Source organism: Bubalus bubalis, chromosome 12 (assembly GCF_019923935.1).
Source record: "Bubalus bubalis isolate 160015118507 breed Murrah chromosome 12, NDDB_SH_1, whole genome shotgun sequence".
NCBI lineage: Eukaryota > Metazoa > Chordata > Mammalia > Artiodactyla > Bovidae > Bubalus > Bubalus bubalis.
The window spans coordinates 52,740,775-52,764,349 of NC_059168.1; the positions used below are offsets into that span (position 1 = coordinate 52,740,775).

Consider the following 23,575-nt stretch of genomic DNA (forward strand, 5'->3'; position numbering starts at 1 on the left):
TTAGTGGCTTGAGCATAATATTTCAGTAAATTTGCAATTATTATTGTTACTATTATTATCATAATAAAATGAAGAGAGATATATTTTAGGGCCAGATGAAGACTGATACAGTCCTGCAGACAGACCACTGTGTGTGATCAACCATCTCATCCACCCCAGGGTAGTGCCAGCTTGAGGTAAGTACAAAGGATTCCCATGTTACTCAAGAATACTGTTTCACTACCACTAGCTTTGCATTAAGCCCATTTCAATCATTTTTTAATGAATTCTGACTGTCAAGTCATTTGAGAATGAAATATATCCAGAATCTTTGCCAGAACTCACAAGTACCATTCCTGTATTATTTTTGCTACTTTACAGTTAAAATATTTATCTAATGGGTCAATTTGCAGAAGCTTTTAGTTACAAAGCACCAAGTCTCTGGCCATCCCAAAGGAATATAAATAAAAGATTTATTTAATGTTCCTTGTCCCTGTATTTTAAGTATGTGAGCTGTTTTCCCGAAGAAAGTAAAGCAAGATCAACATACATAATCCTTTGTCTTAAGTCTTAGAGGAAAGTGACTGCTTTATATGTCCTGCATGTGCTGTGTGTTTCCCTAGACTCTAAGGGTGAAGAAAAAATAATAATCTCAAGGGTATTAAAACCAGAAAAATATTTGCTGGCATGTGAATTTCAGGCACTTCATCTCTTCCTTCCTTCTTTAATTCCCCTCAATGCTAAAACTATTATGAAGTGAGAGGCAATGTTTTGAAGGCCAAAACTTTTAATCAACATTTAGATATCTGTTTATATACTGCATTTTATGTATAAGTTATTCTAAAATTTCTTAGTTTACACTCCTCCCTCAACCAGCTTTAAAAAAGTGGGGAGGGGTGAGTTGATTGGTTTGCTTGGTTATTTATTATGCTGTTGCACCACTGTCAGTGAAATTGACCATGAAAGTGTATTAAATGGTTGATCATAAAACAAAGCATTCTTGGAATGTGGAACAATGACAAAATGACACAGTGTTGAGCTTATTTTAATTAAAATCACTCTTTTCTGTCTGATGAATTACATTGTTCTAAGTACTAGCAAGAAAATAGTAAACACTACAAAATTTCTGAGTAGGGAGCTAAAGGTATCTGATTTAATTAATTCTAACCATCTGATAACTTGTGCACAAGATTCTGAAGTATAAACATTTAGCATGGCTTTCATGGTAAGAGCACAGAAACAGTATGACCATTTTGTAAAGGTTTCTAACAGATGTTATTAGGATATGGGAAATCATGGCTTATAGACAAAGATAGGAAATGGCTTGGTGCCAATTACCAACCAGCATTGCTAGATCTTTTCCCTCTTTCCCTTTTGTCATGTTCTCTGATAGCTCAGTTGGTAATGAATCCGCCTGCAATACAGGAGAACCTGGTTCGGTTCCTCAGTGGGGAAGATCCCTGGATAAGGGATAGGCTACCCACTCCAGTGTTCTTGGGTTTCCCTTGTGGCTCAGCTGGTAAAGAATCTGCCTGCATTGAAGGAGACCTGGGTTCGATCGGGAAGATCCACTGTAGAAGGGAAAGGCTACCTCCTCCAGTATTCTGGCCTGGAGAATCCTATGGGCTGTATAGTCCATGGGGTCACAAAGAGTTGGACATGACTGAGAAACTTTCACTTTCAAGTGATAGAATTCATAACAGAGGTAGGCAGACAGGTAAGGAGAAATAATATGTACCAAAGAAGAAAGTATATGAATATATGACTTTAATGGAAACTGTTTGGGTCTTATACTTTTCTTCATTACTCTCCATAGCCATGCACTCACTACACCTGCCCTGAGTTTTGGTTGATAATTCACAGTGGTCCTTTCTCTGAAGAGTTACCTCTGGACAAATGCCACAGAGAATAGCCCTGCTATCACCCCAATGTTTACAGAACTCAGCCTATAGCTGCCTGCAGGAGAGTAATACAAAAGGCCAGGCCTTTAGTCTCAAGACTAACACTATGGAGAAAACAAACACACACAGACACACACACACACACAGGAACACCGATACATTTTTGGAAGTGATAGATATGTTCAGTAGTTTGGTTGTTGTGGTTATGTATTCTAAGTTATTAGCCTTTCAAACTTTCACATGTATTTTATGAAGCCACATATCATCCATATTGATGTTGCTGACAGATGAAACTAAAATTGTCTCCTATAATAAAATAAGAGATAATCAGTGTACATTCTATTAAATGAGCACATTTTTTACAAGTAAGAGAAATACTTGTTTATGATTTAAAATTATTTCATTTAACTGAAACACTTTTAAGTATTAAATGAGTAAATTATAAAGTAAAACTTATCAGCTTTCTATATTAGGAATATGAAATCAGGATAGAAGGCCTAATCATTTTTTGTTAAAATAATTCTGATATTCAAATTCTCATCCATATGTGATTATAAAATATGCTCAATTTATTTGTGGTTATAAAAGTTTAGAAACTAATATTATCCCTAGATAGATGATATGGCTGTCTCTGCATTAGGAGGCAGAGGATGATGTGGGATGAGTGAGCAGTTAGCAGAATTTCAGGCAAGAAAAGCAAATCTAAATTTCAAGTGCTAATCAGAAAGATTTGACTTTTTTGAAAGGTACCAAGAATCACAGAAAACTAAAAAATAGCATCAACACATTCAGATTTGACAAGATTTTATCTAAAATCTAAAGCAATATCTTATAGGGTTTAACACTTCCTGATAACATATACCTTTAAACAAAGACAGGGTATGTCTTTGGTGACATAATCAAAAGCATGACTTGTTGAACAGATTTGCTTACTAAATCTGTAGGATTCATGTTATTACTCCTTTCACAATAATGTGTTTAACTAAGAAAAGAGAGAGTGAATAGTTTCCTAATAAGACTTCAGTATACACAGATGTGTCTTCAACTACTTCATAGTGTTTCCTCCCTTGAGATTCATCCCCAGAAGATTAGGTAGCCTTTAAGTTCCTGAAATAAGGAAGAGAGGTGTCAGAGGCCACTCTCAAGGGGGAAGGTGTTGTCAAGGTGCTATCCAGGTTGATACACTGCAGAATGAACAAAGAGAGTAACATTAAAACTCCAGAAGCACACATTTTACTCTCTCTTTCTCCAAGCAACTTAGGAAGTTTTGGTCTAAAAATGTTTGAAAACAAGCTTCACCAATGATAATAAATCTAACAGCTTGTAGTTCCAAGTTTGTTTGCATTAACTCTGCCTGTAGGTTTTATCTGATAAACTTGGTAAATCACTGCCAATTATTCTTCTCCAAACTGTGTGTGTGTGTGTGTGTGTGTGTGTGTGTGTGTGTGTAATTACTCTGATCAGAATCTTCACAGTGGAGCCTGGTCTGAAAATATGATCTGAGATGTGGAACTCCCATAATCTAACACTAATATCTACAGTTCCTCATCTCACTAATATTTTTAAATATTAGGTTCCAATGAGCCTACCCAGTACATTTTTAGGTATGAGTCAGAACGCAGAAAATAGTTTCCATACATGTAAAAGCTGTAACATTTTGGAAGAACAGAAAATTGCCCAGACATGATTTTGTCTTCACCATCTGGCTGTTTTTTCACAGTTTATAGCCTTAGAATCTTCAAACAAGCAAGACCTAGATGGTTGGCTTTAAATGGAACCAAGAACCAAAACCTGAATGCATATGGGAATTATCTGGCAAGATTTTCAGAAATTATGATACTTGAATTCCATTTCCAGTATCACTGGTCTATGGTGAAGACTGGCATCAGTATTGTTGTTTAATGTGTTTGTGGGTGATATTGTTATGAATGAAAGGTTGGAAATCACTGAGTAGGGAAGGATCAGTAGCTATGAGTTATGTGCCCTAATGCAATGCAATTCTTCCAAGGATCCAAACATGAGAGAAAATCACCAACTAATTACATCAGAATATACTATATATTTTAGTTAAAAATAGCAAGAGTATTTAGTATTCCAGGCAATAAATCTTCATTTGATGTATGGTTCTAAATAAGACAGAGATTCTATTCTTGAAGAGCATAAAACAAAAGCCATGGTTACCAATGAGATTGCCATTCTTGGAGATAGTGTTTTTATTTCACTTTATGAAAATTACTCAAATTAAAATTATCAAGTGTCAAAAATGAATCCAATGAAAGTTGTGAAAGGTATTTATACAGGACCATATATTAATATAACATCACTAAGTGTGAGTTTCATCTCTGGTGTGGCAGAGAAAGTTGCCAGCAGACTGATTCTCCCACACATATGGAAAAGCACTTAATATAAAAATTAAAAAAATAAAATGATGGCAGAGGAATAAGCCAGGGGAGACCACTTTCATCAAAAGATCATTTGAATGATGAGCAACTTCCACAAAAAAACTTCTGAACGCTGGCAGAGGACACCAGGCACCCAGAAAGGCAGCCCATTCTCTTCAAAAGGAGGTAGGACAAAAATATAAAAGACAAAAAGAGAGACAAATGAGTTAGGGATGGGGACCCATCCTAGGGAGGGAGTTGTGAAGGAGGAGAAGTTTCCAAACACCAGGAAACTCTCTCACCAGTGGGTCTGTGGGGAGTTTTGGATCTCAGAGGGCAACATAACCAGGAGGAAAAAAAAAAAACAACAACAAACCCCACAGAATATGGGCCTAACCACAACTCCCAGTGGAGAAGTAGCCCAGACGCTCACGTACACCACCAGTGAGAGGGGGTTGGACAGAGAGTCGCAGGTTGCATGCTTAGGGTAAGGACTGGGCCTGAATGCCCTGAGGACAATCTGAGGGAGCTAACGTGAGATAGCAACCCAAACTGTATGATAGTCACGGGGGGGGGGGGGGGGGTGGGGAGAGAGAGAGAGAGAGAGAACTTTCCTGTGAAAAGCTCTAACTTAAGGCACAGCCTGGCCTGCTCAAAAAACAAAGGATTGAGTGGATACCAGAGGAGAGCTAGCAAGCTGTGGACCAGCCCATCCCCCCGCCAGAGGCAGAGAGGCAGGCAGGTGAAAGCAGGAAGGCAAGGGGCAATCTCGGCCCCAGAGATAGCATCCTCCACCAAATTGTGAGCAGGCTCCCAGTTGCTAACCAAGTCTTCCTGAGATCCTGGATGGTTGACATATGCCAGGAGGGTCGCAACCAGAAATCAACTCCCCAGAGGAGACACATGGCACACCTGAGACAGTGCTCTTGTGGCTCACCCAGGAAACCAAGTGGCAGGAACCAGGGAGGAGATTAAGACACACAGATCACCTGGGACAGGGTGATCACCAAGCCTCTGATTGCTTGGGCTGCTAGGACCTGGGAATGGCACAAAACGCATGCCCAACTGAGTCTGTGCCTTTGTGGAGTCCTCAAGAACCTGAACCTGAGGAGCTTAGGCCTGGGAAGTGCATGGAACCCAGGGCCCTCTTTGGACAGTTCCCCTGCAGAGCAACATGGAGCCGGAGCAGTGTAGACCAGGAAAGCACATGTGCCATGAGCTGGGACAAACCCAGTGTGGTCCATATACTGGGAGCACTCTCCACACACACCAGTGATAATTGTTTTCAGTGTTCCTCTTTCCCCAAAGCACAACTGAACAAGTAAGCCTAAATAAGTGACCACTTTTGCCCCCTTGTGTCAGGGTGGAAATTAGACACTGAAGAGACTTGCAAACACAGGAAGCCAAAATAAACAAAAAAGAGGGGACCGCTTTGGAAGTGACAGGTGCAACAGATTAAAACCCTGTACTTAGCATTGACTAAGCATTGGAAAGAGCCTAAAGACCCTGCTTACTTAACTTATACTCAGAGTACATTACGAGAAATGCTGAGCTAGAAGAAGCACAAGCTGGAATCAAGATTGCCAGGGAAATATCAATAACCTCAGATATGCAGATGACACCACCCTTATGGCAGAAAGTGAAGAGGAATTAAAAGCCTCTTGATGAAAGTGAAAGAGGAGAGTGAAAAGTTGGCTTAAACTAAATATTCAGAAGACTAAGATCATGGCATCTGGTCCCATCACTTCATGGGAAATAGATGGGGAAACAGTGGAAACAGTGTCAGACTTTATTCTTTTGGGCTCCAAAATCACTGCAGATGGTGACTGCAGCCATGAAATTTAAAGACACTTACTCCTTGGAAAGAAAGTTTTGGCCAACCTAGATAGCATATTTGAAAAGCAGAGACATTACTTTGCCAACAAAGGTCTGTCTAGTCAAGGCTATGGTTTTACCAGGGGTCATGTATGGATGTGAGAGTTGGACTATGAAGAAGGCTGAGCACCGAAGAATTGATGCTCTTGAACTGTGGTGTTGGAAAAGACTCTTGAGAGTCCCTTGGACTACAAGGAGATCCAACCAGTCCATCCTAAAGGAGATCAGTCCTGGGTGTTCTTTAGAAGGAATGATGCTAAAGCTGAAACTCCACTACTCTGGCCACCTCATGTGAAGAGTTGACTCATTAGAAAAGACCCTGATGCTGGGAGGGATTGGGGACAGGAGGAGAAGGGGACGACCGAGGATGAGATGGCTGGATGGCATCACTGACTCGATCGACATGAGTTTGAGTGAACTCTGGGAGTTGGTGATGGACAGGGAGGCCTGGCGTGCTGTGATTCATGGGTCACAAAGAGTCAGACACGACAGAGTGACTGAACTGAACTGAACTGACAGACCTTGAGGAGAAGTATAAGCTGGAACAAGGAACTATCTGAAACTAAACTGACTCCAGGTTGCCCTCAAGAGCTCCAGAAAAATTCCTGGATATATTTTACTATTATCATTTTTTTTAATTTTTAAGTTATTATTACTCCTTTAATTTTCATTTTTGTAACATACTATTGCCTTGCAAAAAAAAAAAAAAGCATCCCTATTTTTAAAGCAAATTTAATCTATATATGTGTGTGTGTATATATATATAAAATACATTTTGTGATTTGTTTTATATTTTTAGTATTGTATGTTTGAGAGTCTAACCTCTACTCTAGATTTTTAATCTTTGCTTTTTGGTATTTGTTATCAATTTTGTACCTTTAAGAATTGAATCTTCAGTATCCATTTTTACTTCAGTTCAGTTCAGTTCAGTTCAGTCACTCAGTTGTGTCCGACTCTTTGTGACCCCATGAATTGCAGCACGCCAGGCCTCCCTGTCCATCACCATCCCCCGGAGTTCACTCAAACTCACATCCATCAACTCGGTGATGCCATCCGGCCATCATATCTTCTGTCATCCCCTTTTCTTCCTGCCCCCAATCCCTCCCAGAATCAGACTCTTTTCCAATGAGTCAACTCTTTGCATGAGTTGGCCAAAGTACTGGAGTTTCAGCTTTAGCATCATTCCTTCCAAGAACATCCAGGGCTGATCTCCTTTAGAATGGACTGGTTGGATCTCCTTGCAGTCCAAGGGACTCTCAAGTGTCTTCTCCAACACCACAGTTCAAAAGCATCAATTCTTCAGCGTTCAGCTTTCTTCACAGTCCAACTCTCACATTCATACATGACCACTGGAAAAACCATAGCCCTGACTAGACGGACGTTTGTTAGCAGGGATGTGATTACTGTCTTGACTGCTCTCTCCCCTTTACTCTCTTTTTTCTCCCCCAGGTCACCTCTATCTTTTCCCTCCCCATTCTATTCTCTACATAATTCTGAGAAATTATCTGTGTGTTCTGGGCTGTGTAGAACACTTATGGAACTGATTACTGGCTAGATTAGTCTCTCCTCTTTTGATTCCCCCCTTCTCATCCTGGTTACTTCTATCTCCCTCCTACCTCTTCTCTTCTCCATGTAACTCTGTGAACCTCTCTGGGTGTCCCTCACTGTAGAGAATCATTTCACCATTAACCTAGATCTTTTATCATCGGTGCTGTATGGATGCAGAAGTCTTGAGGCTACTGCAAGAATAAGACTGAAAGCCAGGGGCAGGAGGATTAAATCCAAAACTTGAGAACACCGGAAAACTCTTGATCCAGGGAATGTTTATCAACAAGAGCTCATCAAAATATTTCCATAGGTATATGGAAACCAAGCTCCACCTAAGAGGTAACAAGTTTCAAAGCAAGATATACCACACTAATTCTTCAGCAACGCAGGAATATAACCCTGAGCATTAAAATACAGGTGGCCAAAAGTTACATCAAAGCCATAGACACCACAAAACACTACTGGACAATTCACTGCAATCCAAAGAGAAGATATTCAGCTCCACCCACCAGAACACTGATGCAAGCTTACCTAGCAAGGAAACCTTGACAAGCCACTTGCCCAAACCCACCCACAGGGAGGAACCTCCATCATAAACAGGAACCACTAAAGTCAAGCATATCGAAAGGCAACGCTAAACACAGCAATCTAAACAAAATGAAAAGGCAGAGAAATATTCAACAGGTAAATGAACATGATAAATGCCCACCAAACCAAACAAAAAAGGAGGTAGGAAGTCTACCTAAAAAGAATTCAAAATAATGATAGTAAAGATAATCCAAAATCTTGAAGACAAAATGGAGTTACAGATAAATAGATTAGAGACAAGGATTGAGAAGATGCAAGAAATGTTTAACAAGGACCTATAAGAAATAAAAAAGAGTAAATCAATAATGAATAATGCAATAACTGACATCAAGAGCACACTGGAGGGAACCAACAGTAGAATAACTGAGGCAGAAGATAGGATAAGTGAGGTGGAAGATAGAATGATGGAAATAAATGAAGCAGAAAGGAAAAAAGAAAAAAATAATAATTCAAAACAAATGAGGACAATCTCAGAGACCTCTGGGACAATATTAAATGCCCCAATATTAGAATCAGGAGCCCCAGAAGAAGAAGACAAAAGGAAAGGCCATGAAAAAATACTTGAGGAGATAATGTTTGAAAGTGTCCCTAAAATGGGGAAGGAAATAGCCACCCAAGTCCAAGAAACCCAGAGAATTCCAAATAGGATAAACCCAAGGCAAAACACCCCAAGACACATATTAATCAAATTAATGAAGATCAAACACAAAGAGCAAATATTAAAAGCAACAGGGGAAAAGCACCAAATAACACACAAAGGGATTCCCATAAATTTCCAAAACTGAACCAGGAAGAAATAGAAAATCTTAACAGACCCATCAGTAGCACAAAAATTGAAACTGAATCAGAAATCTTCCAACAAAAAACAGCCCTGGACCAAATGGCTTCACAGCTGAATTCTACCAAAAATTTAGAGAAGAGCTAACACCTATCCTACTCAAACTCTTCTAGAAAATTGCAGAGGAAGTTAAACTGCCAAACTCATTCTATGAGGCCACCATAACCCTAAGACCGAAACCAGACAAAGATGCCACAAAAAAAGAAAACTGCAGGCCAATATCACTGATGAACATAGATGCAAAAACCCTTAACAAATTTCTAGCAAACAGAATCCAACAACATATTAAAAAGACCATACTTCATGACCAAGTGGGCTTTATCCCAAGGATGCAAGGATTCTTCAATATTCATAAATCAACCAGTGTGATACACCACATTAATGAATTGAAAGATAAAAGCCATATGATTATCTCAATAGATGCAGAGAAAACCTTTGACAAAATTCAACATCCATTTATGATAGAAACGCTCCAGAAGCAGGCGTTTAAGGAACATACCTCAACATAATAAAAGCCATATATGATAAACCCACAGCAAACATTATCCTCAATGGTGAAAAATTGAAAGCATTTCTCTTAAAGTCAGGAACAAGAAAGGGTGCCCACTCTCACCACTACTATTCAACATAGTTTTCGAAGTTTTAGCCACAGCAATTAGAGAAGAAAAAGAAATAAAAGGAATCCAGATTGGAAAAGAAGTAAAACTCTCCCTGTTTGCAGATAACATGATCCTTTGTGTAGAAAACCCTAAAGACACCACCAGTAAATTACTAGAGCTAATCAATGAATATAGTAAAGTTGCAGGATATAAAATTTAACGCACAGAAATGCCTTGCATTCCTATACACTAACAATGAGAAAATAGGTAGAGAAATTAAGGAACCAACTCCATTCACCATTGCAACAAAAAGAATAAAATACTTAGGAATAAATCCACCTAAAGACAAAAGACTTATATATAGAAAACTATAAAACACTGATGAAAGAAATCAAAGATGTCACAAATAGATGAATAAATATACCATGTTCATGGATTGAAAGAATCCAGATAGTGAAAATGAGTATACTACCTAAAGCAATCTATAGATTCAATGCAATCCCTATCAAGCTACCAACAGTATTTTTCAGAGAACTAGAACAAGTAATTTCACAATTTGTATGGAAATACAAAAAAACAAACAAACAAACAAACAAAAACGAAAACGAAAACAAAAACAAAACAAAAAAACAAAAAAACAAACCTTGAATAGCCAAAGCAATTTTGAGAAAGAAGAATGGAACTGGAGGAATCAACCTGCCTGACTTCAGACTATACTACAAAGCTACAGTCATGAAGACAGTATGGTACGGGCACAAAGACAAAAATAAAGATCAATGGAACAAAATAGATAAACCCAGAGATAAATCCACGCACCTATGGATACCTTATATTTGATAAAAGAGGCAAAAACATACAATGGAGAAAAGACAATCTTTTTAAGAAATGGTGCTGGGAAAACTGGTCAACCACTTGTAAAAGAAATGAAACTAGAACATTTTATAACATCATACACAAAAATAAACTCAAAATGGATTAAAGATCTAAATGTAAGTCCAGAAACTATACAACTCCTAGAGGAAAACATAGGCAAACACTCTCTGACATAAACCACAGCAGGATCCTCTATGATCCATCTGCCACAGTAATGGAAATAAAAGCAAAAATAAACAAATGGGAACTAATTAAACTTAAAAGCTTTTTCACAATGAAGGAAACTGTAAGCAAGATGAAAAGACAGCCTTCAGAATGGGAGAAAATAATGGCAAATGAAGCAACTGACAAAAAATTAATCTCAAAAATATGCAAGCAACTCCTGAAGCTTAATTCCAGAAAAATAAATGACCCAATCAAAAAATGGGCCAAAGAACTAAACAGACATGCCTCCAAAGAAGACATACAGATGGCTAACAAACACATGAAAAGATGCTCAACATCACTGTTTATCAGAGAAATGCAAATCAAAACCACAATGAGGTACAAGCGCATGCCAGTCAGAATGGCTTCTATCAAAACGTCTACAAAAAAATAAATGATGGAGAGGGTGTGGAGAAAAGGAAACCCTCTTACACTGTTGGTGGGAATGCAAACTAGTACAGCCACTATGGAGAACAGTGTGGAGATTTTTAAAAAACTGGAAATAGAACTGCCATATGACCCAGCAATCCCACTGCTGGGCATATACACCAAGGAAACCAGAATTGAAAGAGACACGTGTATCTCAGTTTTCATCACAGCACTGTTTACAGTAGCTAAGACGTAGAAGCAACCTAGATGTCCATCTGCAGATTAATGGATAAGAAAACTGTGTATGGAATATTACTCAGCTATTAAAAAGAATGCATATGAATCAGTTCTAATGAGGTGGATGAAACTGGAGCCTATTATACAAGTGAAGTAAGTCAGAAAGAAAAACACGAATACAGTATATTAATGGCTATTTATGGAATTTAGAAAGATGGTAATGATGACCCTATATGCGAGACAGCAAAAGAGACAGATGTAAAGAACAGATTTTTGGACTCTGTGAGAGAAGGTGAGGGTGGGATGATTTGAGAGAATAGCATTGAAACATTACCATATTACCATATGAGAAATAGATAGCCAGTCCAGGTTCTATGCATGAGACAGGGTCCTCAGGGCTGGTGCACTGGGACGAACCTGAAAGATGAGATGGGGAGCGAGGTTGGAGGGGGTTCAGGATAGGGAACACATGTACACCCATGGCTGATTTATGTCAATGTATGGCAAAAAACACTACAATATTGTGGAGTAATTAGCCTCCAATTAAAATAAACACATTAATTTAAAAAATAAATAAATAAGAAATCATACAAATTAAAAAATAAAATTAATGCTTTTAAAAGGATCTAGAGAGCAAACAATTGCAGGCACATTTGGAAGAGAGTAGAGTCTTGTATGAACAAGCATGACAGAAAAAAAAGTCAAAGTTATTTTTAATAAATTGAAACAACAAATTTTTATCTATAATTGCAAACAAAAGATAAAAGCACATTAATCATCAATATCAAGAATGAGATTACTATTTGCAGTGTCGATCAATAAACACCACTTTTTCATGCCAACTTCTTGCCTGAAAAATGTCTCAGTTTCTAACTGGATGAATATGTAAGGCCGATACTAAGTGCATCTCCTAAGCTCTCTCTTACCATTTTTTTTCCCTCTTTTCCTCATTTTCATGTTGAATCAAAGGCCAAGTAATATTAATGTATGTATTGTAATGATATCATCTCACTGTCTTGAGCAGTCTTGCAAAATAGAAGCATTGTTTCTGTTAAGTGATGCTGGGAACCAACAGCCAAAAGTAACATGCATTTGTGGAGAAGAATGCAGGGAATAAGGCTTCTAACCAGAAAAACTAAAATCAGAAGAGGGTCCATTATTTGGAAAATCCCCTCCGTGTACAGAAATAGTCACATAGCGGTTCTTGACAGACTTATATGCAGATTTTATAACTTTGCCTCTTTCCAACATGCATGTGAAGTCAAGTGGGCCTTAGGAAGCATCACTATGAACAAAGCTAATGAACATGATGGGATTCTGGATGAGCTATTTCAAATCCTGAAAGATGATGTTGTGAAAGTGCTGCACTCAATATGCCAGCAAATTTGGAAAACTCAACAGTGGCCACAGGACTGGAAAAGCTCAGTTTTCATTCCAATCCCAAAGAAAGGCAATGACAAAAGAATGCTCAAACTACTGCACAATTGCACTCATCTCATTTACACTAGTAAAGTAATGCTCAAAATTCTCCAAACCAGCCTTTAACAATATGTGAACCATGAACTTCCAGATGTTCAAGCTAGTTTTAGAAAAGGCAGAGGAACCAGAGATAAAATTGCCAACGTCTGCTGGATCATCAAAAAAAGCAAGGAAGTTCCAGAAAAGCATCAATTTCTGCTTTATTAATTATGTCAAAGCCTTTAACTATGTGGATCTCAGCCAACTGGAAAAATCTGAAAGAGGTAGGAATACCAGACCACCTGACCTGTCTCTTGAGAAACATGTATGCAGGTCAGGAAGCAACAGTTAAAACTGGACACTGAACAACAGACTGGTTCCAAATCGGGAAAGAAGTATGTCAACGTTTATATTGTCATCTTGCTTATTTAACTTATATGCAGAGTACATCATGAGAAATGCTAGGCTGGAAGAAGCACAAGCTGGAAGCAAGATTGCTGGGAGAAATATCAATAATCTCAGACATGCAGATGGCATCTCCCTAATGGCAGAAACTGAAGAACTAAAGAGCCTTTTGATGAAAGTGAAAGAGGAGAGTTAAAAAGTTGGCTTAAAAATCAACATTGAGAAAACTAAGATCATGGGATCTGGTCCCATCACTTCATGGCAAATAGAGGGGGAAACAGTGGAAACAGTGGCTGACTTTATTTTTCTGGGTTCCAAAATCACTGCAGATGGTGATTGCAGCCATGAAATTAAAAGATACTTACTCCTTGGAAGGAAAGTTATGATCAACATAGCATTTTAAAAAGCAGAGACATTACTTTGCCCACAAAGGTCCGTCTAGTCAAGGCTATAGTTTTTTCAGTAGTCATGTATGGATGTGAGAGTTGTACTATAAAGAAAGCTGAGTGCCGAAGATTTGATGCTTTTGAAATGTGGTGTTCAAGAAGACTTTTGAGACTCCCTTGGAATGCAAGGAGATCCAACAGTTCATCCTAAAGGAGATCAGTCCTGGGTGTTCATTGGAAGGACTGATGTTGAAGCTGAAACTCCAATACTTTAGCCACCTGATGTGAAGAACTGACTCATTGGAAAAGACCCTGATGCTGGGAAGGATTGAGGGCAGGAGAAGGGGATGACAGAGGATGAGATGTTTGGATGGCATCACCGACTAGATGGACATGAGTTTGAGTAAACTCCTGGAGTTGGTGATGGACAGGAAGACCTGGTGTGCTGCCATCCAAGGAGTCACAAAGAGTTGGACACGACAGAGCAACTGAACTGAATTGAACTGAATATGTATACTAATTGAGAATTTCTTTTGTATAAATGACAATTTCTGAAAAATACAACTGAATACTTACATATTTAAAAAAAGCACTCCAAATAATTTTGCCACCTACCTCTGGAGATAGCACCTTACACCTGTCAGGATGATTATTATAAAAAAGGTGGCACACAACAATTGTGGGCAAGGATGTGACAAAGGGGAGCCCTTGTGCACTGTTGTTGAGAATCCAAATAGGTGCAGCCACTATGGAAAACAGTATGAAGATTCATCAGAAAGTTAAAAATAGAATACTATGTGATCCAGCAGTTCCACTAATATGTATTTATCTAAAGAAAATAAAAACAAGGAGTTTAAAAGATATATGCATCCCTATATTCATTGCAGCTTTATTTACAATAACCGAGATATGGAAACAACCTACATGTCTATCAATAGATGATTGGTTAAGGAAGATGTTAGAAACATATATATTACTCTGTCATAAAAAAAATGAAATATATAAATATAAAATCTTGTTATTTTCAACAATGTGGGTGGACCTCGAGAATATTGTTCTAAGTGAAATAAGTCAGATAGAAAATGATAAGAAACAGTTTCATACATACAAAGAAGAAACTGGTGATTGTCAGAGGGAAGAGTTGGGAGAGAAGAGAAATAGGTGAGGGAGAATAAGAAATACAAACTTCCATTTACAAAATAGATGAGCTAAGGTTATGAAATGTTCAGAGTGGGTAATATAATACAATAATTTCATAATATTTGTATGGCTACAGGTCATAACTAGACTTATGATCCTAATCATTTTGAAATGTACAGAAATATCACATATGTTGTATATCAGGAACTAACATGTGTTGTAGGTCATGTATACCTTAAAAAAAAAAAAAGAAAGAAAGAAAGAAACCAATTCATTTGTGTTACCAGTGGCAGGACTCAGGGAAGGAGTAACTGGATGAAGACAATAAAAAAAAATAAACTTCCACTTATAAATAAATATCCAGGATATAATGTACAACATGATAAATATAATTAGAACTGCTCTAGGTTATATGTAAATGTTATAAGAGTAAATCCTAAGATCTCTCATTACAAGGAAATCTTTCACCTATGTTTTTAATCTTAAGGTGAAAGATGTTCACTAAAATTTACTTTGGTCATAATTCTATGACATATACAAGTCAAATGCTTATGCTGTATACTTTAAACTATAGAGTGATATCAACTGTATCTCAATAAACTTGAAAGAAAAAAGTTTCAAAAATGAGATGAGTAAGAGGTTAATAGGAAACTATATAGACAGAAAATATTAAACAGCTAATGATAGCTAGTTATTACTTTCTAAACACTAAATTGCAACCTCTGTTCATAAATAAGGAATTGAGCTATACACAGAAAGTTATAGCTGTAAGTAGTTCGCTTTCATATGGATTAAATATGAATGTTTTAGAGGGAACATATACAGTAGTAAAATAATAAGCTTACCAGAGATATTAATTTCTTTTTGATGATGTTTAAAAAGCTGTGTGGGTGAATTCTGCATATGTTTATTAAACTCCTTTGAAAACTAATAAGCAAAGGGTTCTAGCTTATTAATGCAGGAGGTGTATATCATATGAGGGAAAGGAGATTTGAGAAGAGAAAGAAAACACGTTTACTGTCAATTAAATAATAGCATAAGTTTTTCAATACAACACAAGAAATTCTAGAGTGAAAGAAAGGGGAAACATAAAATCTGGATCAAAGTCAACAAAGTAAGGAATTTCTAGACTCTGTTAAGTTTCAATGCATGAATTGTAGCTCACAGAAACTACGAGGTTTGATATAGAAGCGTGTATTACTTAAGATATTCCTATGGAGTTGATGGGTTCAATTCAGTTCAGTTCAGTTACTCAGTGGTGTCCGACTCTTTGCAACCCCATCAGCTGTAGCACGTCAGGCCTCCCTGCCCATCACCAACTTCCGGAGTCCACCCAAACCCATGTACATTGAGTCGGTGATGCCATCCCACCATCTCATCCTCTGTCGTCCCCTTCTCCTCCTGCCCTCAATCTTTCCCAGCATTGCCGGGGTCCAGCCCCGGCTGATCCAGGGTATTCTAAGGAGAGACAGCATCGGTGAGGATCAGGATACAATAGCTTCAATTAGATATTAATTAGAGATGTAAAGAGTAATAGAATAAGGATAGCTCAGTAGGAAAATTCAGTGAAGAAAAGAGGCTGACTAAGATTCCAAAGCAGGGAATTGACATCACCTACAAAGGCCGCAGGCATCCTCCCGTTCTCCCGAAGGAGAGGAGACACTAAGGCTTCCCCTGTCGGATCTTAGAAGCCCAGGCAAAATTAGTAGGCTTGACGAGCTTCCCCGCCTCAGGAAAAATTCAGCCAGAAGGTGAAAGAAAGAACGACATGGGGAGACCAAGTTTCGGTGAACAAGGCCCACACTTTATTTTCCAAAGTAGTTTTTATACCTTAAGTTGTGCATAGAGGATAATGGGGGAAGGGGTGGAGTCATGCAAGGACAGCAGTTCCTGATCCTAATCGAAGCCAGGTTTTCAAACTTATCATATACAAAAGTTCAGGTGATTTACATCATCTTCTGGCCCGGAGGCCTGTTAACATTTTAAGAAATGTATTTTTCTCTAAAGGTGATTATTCCAAAGTCAGGCACGAGCCTCCAAAAAAGCATTAGACAAAGCTGCATGCCTATAGGGCAAAGGTGAGGTGGGCTCAATCAAGAAAATAATTAACTCAAGGGTCCAAGGTTACAAACATTGAGGCTACTACTTACATTTCTATACACCCATTTTATCAATCAATACACTGCCCAGGACACAGTAGGTAAGGAGTATGGCGACTTAGCAGCAAACATTGGCTCAATAAGTGAAAAACCCTTCACTAATACAATTTCTAATCAATCTTTTAACTACTCAAAAGAATCTGTGTTTAGACAGTTTAGAGCATCTCCTGCCTCTCACAGTTGGGAGGCTCTGAACAATCACATGCGGCCGGAAAAACCTATTCAGGCAGGCTAGAGGACTTCCAAAGGAGTTTGTAGGTTGAAACACTCACACCCAGGAATTATTAACTGGAGCTGTAAGCTAACTTTTTTTTCAGAGAGAGGTAGTGGGGGACAGCCCCCCGTAAAGTCAGAAGTGTAGGTGAAAACACAAAGCAGAAAGTAGGCAGACTCTGGTTTTGGGGGTAGATGCTCGAGAATTTCCAGGGGGACTCCTGAGGCTCGATCCCGCCTTTGTGTATGCCGAGCCTCCTTCCTCATGACCTTTGCTCCCGGCACAGCATCAGGGTCTTTTCAAATGAGTCAGCTCTTCACACCAGGTGGCCAAGGTATTGGAGTTTCAGCTTCAACATCAGTCCTACAAATGAACACCCAGGACTGATTTCCTTTAGGACGGACTGGTTGGATCTCCTTGCAGTCCAAGGGACTCTCAAGAGTCTTCTCCAACACCACAGTTCAAACCATCAATTCTTCGGTGCTCAGCTTTCTTTATAGTCCAACTGTCACATCCATACGTGACCACTGGAAAAACCATAGCCTTGACTAGACATACCTTTGTTGACAAAATGATGTCTCTGCTTTTTAATATACTGTCTAGGTTGGTCATAACTTTCCTTCCAAGGAGTAAGTGTCTTTTAATTTCATTATCAGGAGAACTCTCAGGACCTATATTTGGTATCTATTTGATTCATAATTGTTGAAGCATATAGTATTTATCATGAATTAGTATCTTAATATAAAAATAAATAAAATGAAGTTATCTGATAGTCTTATTAGATGCCTCTCTGGTTGATGGTGGTTTAGTCTCTTAAATCATGTCTGACTCTTGTGTCCCTATGGACTGTAGCCCACCAGGCTCCTCCATCCATAGGATTCTTCAGGTAAGAATACTGCAGTGAGTTGCCATTCCCTCTCCAGGGGATCTTACTGACCCAGGGAATGAACCCAAGTCTTCTGCATTGCAGGTGGATTCTTTACCAGCTGAACTACCAGGGACAAAGGACATAAAATGAATGACCTAAGGAAGTGGAAGGGCTTTCAAAATCATGATCAGATGATGAAATTATATGTAAACAGTGAACCTGCCATAATGGTTCTATTATTGTTACTTACACTGACTATAATCCACACAACCAACATCTGAAGAGAGTGCTCAGGGTTGTATAGATAGCCCTGTATATTTATTTCTGAAGTCATTTCATATATTGCCCTGGATAGAGCTGCATTATCAAAATAAAATAAGTAACATTTTATTTTATTATTTCCTAGATCAAGGATAAAACCCATGTCCCCTTCATTGGCAAGTGGATTCTTTACCACTGAGCCCACAGGTAAGCCCTATGTAACTTCTACAAGGCTACTTTTCCCAATATGATGTCAGATACACAGTACGTTTTCTGCCCAAATAGATATGTGTTTTAAAAAGCCAAGGTTGAAAGGTTTTACATGTTGTGTCCCTCATGGCCATCACACTTTTGCACATAGGGTAAGTCTCAGATATGATAAATACATTTCATTTTGCATTTGAACTCATGTTATTGATGCTAGTAATTAAAACCTTCTGTGTTAAGTGGGACTCAGGCATGTCTAACTTCAGTGGGAGCATGTTTGCTTTGGCAAGAGATGATGGAGAGGCTGCTCTCATGAGAAAAGCTACACATTTCCCAATCTCAGTGAATACTTTTATGTGCATAAGAAGTTGTCAATTTAAAATTTTATTTTATAACATGAAATATTACAGTAAACATTTGATGAAACATCTGTTATTCTCTTAATTTTCAGTAGAAATAAAACTGGAGGCTTTCTGCCATTTGCCAAGTAGTGGATGTCAATTAACACAATAGCAAAGCCATAAAATATGGCTGAAATGATGCAAAATAGTAGCAAAACTTATTGACAATTAATTTTAAAAGCAGTTTGTCCTCCAATTTCTGGAGAACATTGGCTATTTTTGACCCTTTAGCATCCATTTCCAATTTAGTTTAGTCATAATAACTTGCTTTTCCTATAGGAATTCATATCTCCATCCTTATGACTACATGCCATATCTAACTCACTCCTTGGGAAGGAAACAGCCACTTGTCTGGTTCAGAGCACCCATAGGTGTAGTCTTTGAAAAGAGAAACTTCTTTACCATTCAGAAGGAATTCCTGGGAAAGAGCATGTAATTGTGGAACACCTAGAAGTTGCTGGCAAATGTCTCACAGGGTGACCCAGCCAGTTTTCTTGTAAAGAAAACACAAAGGAATACCTAGAAGAGGAAAGAGGAAAGAACCAAGAAAAAAGAGGAAGTGAGGGAGAGAGAGAGGTGTTGAAAGAAGGGAAGGAAAAGGGGGAGTGTGGGGAGAGAGAGAAAGGGTGATATTTTGGACGTTGCTTCAATTCTGCATCACATTTTTGTTGTTGTTCAGTCAGTCGTGCCTGACTCTTTGCAACCACATAGACTGAAGCATGCCAGGTTTCCCTGCCCTTCACTATCTCCCTGAGCTTGCTCAAACTCATGTCCATTGAGTCAATGATGCCATCCAACCATCTCATCCTTTGTTGCTCCCTTCTCCTCCTGCCCTCAATCTTTCTCAGTATCAGAGTCTTCCAATGAGTGAGCTCTCTGCATCAGGTGGTCAAAGTATTAGAGTTTCATCTTTAGCATCATTCCTTCCAATGAATATCCAGGGTTGATTTCCTCTAGGATTGACTGGTTTGATCCCCTTGCTGTACAGGCGACTCTCAAAAGTCTTCTTCAATACCACAGTTCAAAAGCAGCATCAATTCTTTGGTGCTCAGCCTAATTTTACTTAACATAATTTCTACAACTGGAGTTTTAAGTTAACAAAGCCAACATTATTGCTTGAGCCAGTTCGAAAATATTTTCTATTATTTATATCCCCAAAATGTCTCACTTACACACCATTAACTCTGATAATGATGTCTTTTGTTGTCTTTGTTATACATTGATTTTGTAGTTGCAGGAAGAGGTAGAAAGAAGCCCTTTGCAGTAATAGTCCACAGACAGCAAAAGTTCCCCAAACCCTAGCATACACTGCAATCTACACGACCTGACCAAATAAAACTTCAATTCTCTCATGCCCAGAATTATGGTCTGAAGACTTGTGCATCAGGTAGGCTCATTAATTTTTATGGCTTTTCCCTTTTACCCTAGTCTCCCATAACCACTGGCTTAGGTGATTGCTTTTGGGCAGAGAAAACTGATTTGCAATCCATGATTCCAGCAGGGGAAGAGAAAGTTCACTTTCTGGCTGGTTAAGTTCTTGGAGAATAGGACAGGCATTTTCATTAAATCATGGGAGGGTCTAAATAGGATATCATAGTCCCACCAAAGCTGAGCTAACAGGATAAAATGCACTTTATTACTTCAGCTACTACATTGCTTATACAGTTATCTTTTTTTTAAATTAATTTTATTTTATTTTTAAACTTTACATAATGAATCCGCCATAGGTATACATGTGTTCCCCACCCTGAACCCTCCTCCCTCCTCCCTCCCCATACCATCCCTCTGGGCCGTCCCAGTGCACTAGCCCCAAGCATCCAGTATCATGCATCGAACCTGGACTGGCAACTCGTTTCATATATGATGTTTTACATGTTTCAATGCCATTCTCCCAAATCCTCCCACCCTCTCCCTCTCCCACAGAGTCCATAAGACTGTTCTATATGCCCATAAATATCTGCAATTAAGCTTTAGTAGGATGACAACGGACTTTTAATTAGACACATCACAACACCTTTCCATTTATTAATACTTTCCTTTAGGTTTGCCTTTTAAACATATGTCTGGCTAATTAAAACCTGATAAGAAGGAACATTACTTCCTAAAGTGTTGCTCTCAGGCAAAAAAAAAAAAAAAAAAAAAAAGTGTACTTCTCTCTCTTGCAAAAATAGAAAATACATAAATGTATCTGATGAATACCAAAAAATATGTTGGCTCATTGCAATTTCAACCTGAGTGACTGGAGTTAGGGGGTCATATCAGAGAATGATTGAAAAGTCATGATTTAGGAATAAATGCAGAAGACCAGTGGCTACCCTTAAGGAAATACTTCCTAGTCTGGTAAGTTTGCTTTGGAATGTGCTTCTGTGGGAGTGATAGTTGCTCTTAGTGTTATTACCATCTGCTTATCTAATACCTATGACAACCCACTCCAGTATTCTTGACTGGAGAATCTCATGGACAAAGGAGCCTAGTGGGTTACAGTCCATGGTGTTGCAAAAAGCTGGATACAACTGAGCAAATAACACTGTATTCTCATGTTAGCTATTTCTCTTTCATTGTAAGTCATCTTATTTTTCATGATATCTACTTTTTATTTACATGCAATCATAGAATGAAGGACTTCCCTGGTGCCTCAGATGGTAAAGAATCTGCCTGCAATGTGGGAGACCTGGGTTCGATCTCTGGGTCAGGAAGATTCCCTGGAGAAGGAAATGGCAACCCACTCCAGTATTCTTGCCTGAAGAATCACATGGATAGAGCAGCCTGGTGAGCTATAGTCTATGGGGTTGCAAAGAGTTGGACATGGCTAAGTGACTAACACACATAGAATCAAAATTTTTGAAACTTTGGTTAGGTTTTGCCTTAATGATTAACTCGTCAGAAAGAAAATCTGGAAAAAAAATCCAAGATATCATTCATCCCTATTATGAATGGGAATAGTGATCATAAACAGAAGATTCATATGCCCAAGACTATCTTCTTGGATTCCCTTTATTTGGCCTTTGACACTGATAGGGCTATGCTCAGCACCACTTACCAGTTTCTCCATGTTACAAGTCTTGGTGGAAGGTCCAAAGAACTAAACAAATAAATGGAAAATTTGTCAACAAGTGGTAGATACAGATACACAAGGTGTAGTTCAATAAGATTATTAACCTCTAGTATTTTCTTCAACTATAAAGCTAATTCCTTACAGTACTATTTATGCATTTTAAATAAAAGGTTCAAGTGAGCTGAGGAAAACCTTTTTGCAAAAAGCATGAAGAGCAGTAATAATCCAATAAATTAAGTTGTATATCTTTATTAATCAGAATAATAAAAAATAAATTAATGAAAAAATAAGTAAAATTCTGAAAGTGCATTTCTTAAGAGATAATGACTATTTTGATATGTGTCTAACTTTCTAGGTTAGGGTTAGAAGAGAATAATGGACTTTGAAATTCCATTTATAAGAAGAAAACCAAATTGTTTTAAGGGTGAATGCTTTTTTGATCCATTTTTAATTCTACAAAATTTTAATATGGATTTTAAATATTAATTTTTAAATTTTATAAGCGTAATTTTGGTTACTTCTAAAAAAGCAATAATATATATATACTTAATTTAAAACATCAATGTTGTATAAGATATAGCAGTCTGGATGGTGAAAATACTTCCTGGAGATACACTGAGGATAACAAATGATTTCTCCAAACTATTTTGTGGATCTGATAGGCAAAGAACCCAAACACTTGAAATTCCAAAAAGTATACAATAATCTATGCTATTGCTGTTCAGTTGCCCAGTTGTGTCCAACTCTGCAACTCCATGGACTGGAGCTTCCCTAGCCTCCCTGTCTCTTAGCATCTCCTGGAGTTTGCCCAAGTTCATGAACATTGCATCAGTGATGCCATCCATTGCATCCTCTGACCCTCTTCTCCTGCCCTCGATCTTTCCCAGCATCAGGGACTTCACCAATAAGTTGACTGTTTGCATCAGATGACCAGAATACTGGAGCTTCAGCTTCAACATCAGTCCTTTCAGTGTTTAGGGTTGATCTCCCTTAAGGTTGACTTTAAGTCCAAGGAGCTTTCAGGAGTCTTCTCCAGGACCACAGTTTGAAGCCATCAATAATGGTCTATAGCTAAGTGGAAAATAGAGACACACATTGTTCATTTCTACTTGTTAGAAACAGGTTGAAGAGAAATTGGAATAAGGACACAATAAAGTAAAAAACGATTCTACATAAAATTGTAAACCTTCAAGGTGATGAAAATAATTTAAAACATAAAAAGAAACACAAAGTTCAAACTTAGATGACAAATTAATCAATAATCTCAGTTATTCAGATAAATGATTTTAGTTCTTCTTTTAAGAACTAAAATAATTTTCTAAAAAGTAAATGCAGAGATTAAAAAAAAAACACAGGATATTTGTGTATCTTGATATCTAGCAATCTTTGTAATGTTGTAAAATGTCTTTTTTTTTTTTTTTAATTTTATTTTATTTTTAAACTTTACATAACTGTATTAGATTTGCCAAATATCAAAATGAATCCGCCACAGGTTTACATGTTTGGGAAAGACAACATCTTAGAAATAGAAATAGAGAAGGAATGATGATGGATGTCATCTTTTTTACTTTTCAGTAGCAAAATGCAAACAATCTCACTATTTTTAATATCACTTGTCCCTTTAATATT

The 23,575-nt window shown here is 38.0% G+C and overlaps 1 long non-coding RNA gene across 1 annotated transcript; it reads right to left on the minus strand.

The window, feature by feature from the left end:
* Window positions 1-2,667: 2,667 nt before the first annotated feature.
* Window positions 2,668-11,793, minus strand: LOC123328708. The gene is made up of 2 exons (XR_006543734.2): window positions 11,735-11,793; window positions 2,668-3,064 (listed from the first exon to the last, which is right to left on the minus strand). It is a non-coding gene; the product is annotated as an uncharacterized LOC123328708 (long non-coding RNA).
* Between the last annotated feature and the right edge of the window lie 11,782 nt (window positions 11,794-23,575).